General features: G+C 27.9%; 1 non-coding gene across 1 annotated transcript; it reads right to left on the minus strand.

Moving 5' to 3' along the window:
• Positions 1 to 2,607: 2,607 nt before the first annotated feature.
• Positions 2,608 to 2,680, minus strand: Trnak-cuu. Its single transcript has one exon. It is a non-coding gene; the product is annotated as a tRNA-Lys (tRNA).
• Between the last annotated feature and the right edge of the window lie 2,328 nt (positions 2,681 to 5,008).

Raw genomic sequence — 5,008 nt, forward strand, 5'->3', positions numbered from 1 at the left:
GGATTATTGAATAGTTCTAAAAATTTGAACAAATTAAAAGGAATTGGCATACCAATATTGCAATATTTGAATGAAGAAATCAAAAATATTTCGACGTTATACATAGCTCGAAAATTTCGGCTATGAATGACATTTTTTCTTAGGGGAATCATTATAGAATAGCTTCCCTTATATTCATATATTGCTTATTTTTAAAGAAACAAAATGTGTCGCGTTTTTTTACTACGATTATTTACAATGGACAGCGCTTCTATAAAAGTCCTGCATTATATAATTTAACGGTAACATTCATAACAGAGTTAGATTTTCGGATAGTCAAAGAGAAGTACTAGCTATTTTATTATAAATGTATGTATTTTAGTTATATAATACTAATTCTTCAGAGACGTTAGTTAACCCTTACATAGAGAAGTTACCACATCCGTTTCAATAAACTTATCATACAGTATTTAACAACCAAGAATATTATTACTATAATAGAAGGATTTCTTGTTATTATTATTAGAAGAAAATATTTTAATAGTAGACATTGTTTAAATACTTTTGTTCACTAAGTACTTACTCACTAACTGTGTGTTGATTGTTTGTAGTCTATAAGTAAATTAAATTTAATGAAATTATACAAATGTTTTATAATAATTCTTGTTTTATCATCAAGATATTTATCTTAATTAAATTATTTAATTACTTCGAATATTTCATATAAAATTATTTAACATGCAATAACATTAGATTGGGTCAATTATAAAAAATAATATTTATTAAAGGATGTACGAGCGACAGGGCAATTTTGAATAAAGGCTTGATTTTATTTTTATATGAAATTGGACCAAGTATAAATCAATTCTTAAAATTTTAGGGGAGGTTGCCCGATTATTTAACTAAATAAATGACTTCAAAAGCAGGCATATTTAACATTGGTTTTAAAATATTCAATAATTTATTATTTAAATTTAAATTAAAGTTAAATAATAAATTATTGAAAAAAAACCCTCGTGTCCGACTAATTATGGATGTATGTATGAACACGGAAGTGGGGACACAAATTTTAAAAAAATATTTTTTTCATTTTTGATGGTGAATTATGTTATAACTTGACAATATAATACGAAACGTAAGAATGCAATTTTTCGATATCTGGAGTAATTTTCAAAATATTGAAAAATGAAAAATTTTTTTAACTATTTAGCTTTCGAAAGTCAAAGTTGAAAATAAGGTACAAATAATTTCAACAAAACAAAAACTAATAGAATGGATTTCCATAAATTTAATGAATACAAAATAATTTTTGATGATTTGAAAATATAAAGAATGGTGATACTGCATTTACCATGAGAGCTCAACGATAAATATAAAAAAGGTAAATAGGTATTTTACACCTAGTGATGCCGTAAGAGGCAATAAAAAATCCGCAAAAGATAATAATAATCTAGATATCCAATAAATATTCGAGAGATAAACAATAAATAATCAAAAACAAACGATTGTTCAAACAGTCACTAAAGATTTTTTATCTTATCCCAAAACGGGGATTACTCCACTTTGTGGTGTGTATTTTAACATAATGTCTATCTCAATAGCTCTTAGAAAAAAGAAATTTATTTTTAAGAAAAAATAAATAAAATGTGAAACAAATCGAGGATTATTTTTTTTACATCTACGATTGCAGATAAGTCCTAGTGTAATAACATCCTTCAAGATGTAAATCGAATTGAAAAGCATCCCTTTAGATAATATGCTAAATAAAATTAATTAGTTAAGTTAGATTTAATCTTATATCACAACCTAAAGGTGTTTACTATTAGAAACTATTTGCGTACGTACGCCGTATACGACAAGTAAATATCCGGGTGGATAGTATTAAACATTGTGTGTTATATAATACGCCTAAAGTCCTATAGGATTAATATTCTATCCTTAGGACACAATTGATTTATCCATATAATATAAATATATCTTTACATTTCTGTATTTCTTGTCTTTAGATACAATGCCGTAATGCTTTCGTGGATTTGTGCACTAGAATGTATAAGAAGACAGTACATTTTGCACTGAATAAAATACAAAATTTTTCACTTTGCGATTAACAAACACGTCAGAAAGTTTTTAGTTTTGAGCATTATTTTTAAATCACTCCCAACTATGGTGTTAGCTTTTGATTTACCGTGTTTTTTCTTAATTTGTTACCTCATAAGGGGGTGATTCCAAAGTTCTTCCTTAATAGCACAAAGTAATTAAATCAAAATAGAGCTATCTTAAAATCCATAAAACTTCCATTTTTTTATTCTTTAGAAACTTTAAGGCGTTCTTATGCCACCGTATTTCTTTATGTGCGTTTATAGGAAAATTAATTCGACAACAGTTTTTCTTTCTATTCCTTCCTTTAATCATGTAAAATCATTTCAACTTTTGTATTATCATCATGTTTTATTTCTCTGCTAAAATCTTTGTTTCATGAATATTATTAATAGAGATAAAATTGTTTAGAAACTTTAATTTGAGTTTCTAATCAAGAAAATACATCAAATTTGTCATTTTCATTGAAAATAATTTTTCAATTCAATATAAAATTATAAATTGAAACAATTACAAAAAAAAAAAACACTTCGCCCAACGTGGGGCTCGAACCCACGACCCTGAGATTAAGAGTCTCATGCTCTACCGACTGAGCTAGCCGGGCTTATGTTCTACAACTTAAATGTAACGAATTCCAATGCCGAATTGTTAAAAATTTGGCTACATTCCAAAATAAAATATCTATACCTACTTTAAAATATAAATATGAAGTACGATATTTTATTGATTGAACAAAAATACTTTTTTTATGAAAAGTCATAATAAAGAATTTAATCCCTGAATCGTATAAAAATGTATATATGTTTATGTGTAATGTAGTGAAGCCTGAACACATTTTATTTGATACATACACACATGTTTATCTACCGTTCATATTTAGAAAGAGACACAAATACTTAGATGTTTCTATATCGAATTATATATTATATCTTCTATTCAATATGGAGAACTGATAATAATATAGTATTTTATACATAAGACATGGTAAAAAGTCATTTAAACAGAATGAGCATGCCATATCGAGTGTGATAATCGTCACTTTATGATTATCCACCCATATTATTTTCTCAATATCGCTGATGACTTTTCAAACAACATGGGAAAACTTTCAGTTCAAATGTTCTTTTAGCATTACTATTATATGTTATATAATATTTGAAAGAAGTATAAAGCTTACTTCAAATGATCTGAACAATTTCTCGTTATTGTTTCAATTTTTCGCATAGTTTTAGAATTAAAGAGTAACTGTATCTAAAAGCGATAATGAACACAGAACGCTACCTGTGCCTCTTATCTGAAAAAGAAGCTTCTTCTTAGAAACAAAATACATTTTTTGACATGCTGAGCATGAGCGCAAAATTGCTTTAGTACGTCACGTTTTCGAGAAATTCGCCCCTTAATATATTTTTCCCCTTAATTCGAAGTCATGTTTCACCGGTGAATAATTTTTGCTCTCAAAAAAAATTCCATTCATTTCCCTTCAAAGGCTATTTAAAAATTTGCTAATATTTTTTGCCTGGAACTACAGTGTGTATTTTAAATATATAATAAATATTATATGATTTCTCGAAGAGTAAAAGGAATATCGGAAATCTTCAAAAAGTAATTTGAAGGAAGAGGGGACAGAAAGGTTGCCTTCCAATTTCCATATGAGTAAAGAATTGCATAATGGTGTTACGGGATTTCCAATCTAATCGAAAAACGGATTGTTCCCTTTTATGGGTAAAAACATTTCGAAAACCTTATGTATTAGAATAATTCTGAAGACGAATTCGAATTCAGCAGTCATCTTACAGGAATTTAAAATTTCAGAAATTCATCTTACACAGATGGACTAAGATATTAAAAAGATAGAATATTCATCAAATCAAATTCCGAATTAAAAAACTTGTTTTCTACTATCTTTGTGTCTCTGGCTGTTTTTAATTCCTCGTGCATTACACCCTCGATCATTTGATCCCGTGATCTAAACCGTTGTCATTAATCACATTGCCACATTAATTTTTTATCCCCGTCAAATTGATCTCCGAAAAATTCATCCTTTCCCATATTGTCCCCGATTATTTTAGCCTTAGTTATTCCTTCTTAACTAGTTAATTTGCAAAATGTGCACAAATTATTAAAATTATTTAAATATTGTGATTGATTCGTAAGAGGTCGATTTAACATGGCTAGTTTTTTTTTTTACCTTTACGTCAACTCGGTGATTGAAATACTTTTCAGGATAGGGATAGCATGGATCTGCTGAATTTAAGCTCTAGCTTGATTGAACCTTGTGATTGAAATATTTGGCCGTTCTACGAGTCGGCTGTGCCTGTGATGAGGTCCAAGAAGAAGGGACTACAAGTTCTTATTATCAAAATACCTAGGCGTCGATCATTGACGTTCTATATGAGACTCTTGAACAATTGAAGGATAATTTCCGAGAATGAAATGCCCGGAGAACGAATTCTGAGCACGACATGACAGGTGGGTAAAATTTTGACGAAGGAATTACCCGAATAAAATTTGCGAGGGTCAATCAACATAAAACTATTTATACCGTATACAAATAATATTGGATAGTACGAACTGAACATTATCCATAATATACGGGACTAATATTCTTATTTTTATGGTTTTTTGAATACTTTCCGTTTTAATATAAGTCGTTATCATAAATATGTTTATTTTACTTTCCATAATGATAACATAAATTTATTTACATATTAAGATAAATTTATATTCTTGTTTGAACGTTATTATTCTCTCACCTTTATTAGTTACTTACAAATAATTAATTATTATCAATATTACACACACACACAATGTATAGGTAATATTCACAATCTTTTTACCATTATTTTATGTTTTTCAAATATTATAATCAGTTTGGTGATAAATATCACTAAGAAAAACTTTTTCTGTTAGGTTTTGAATATTTAATTTTCTA

The sequence above is a fragment of the Chrysoperla carnea genome, chromosome 3, assembly GCF_905475395.1.
Source record: "Chrysoperla carnea chromosome 3, inChrCarn1.1, whole genome shotgun sequence".
NCBI lineage: Eukaryota > Metazoa > Arthropoda > Insecta > Neuroptera > Chrysopidae > Chrysoperla > Chrysoperla carnea.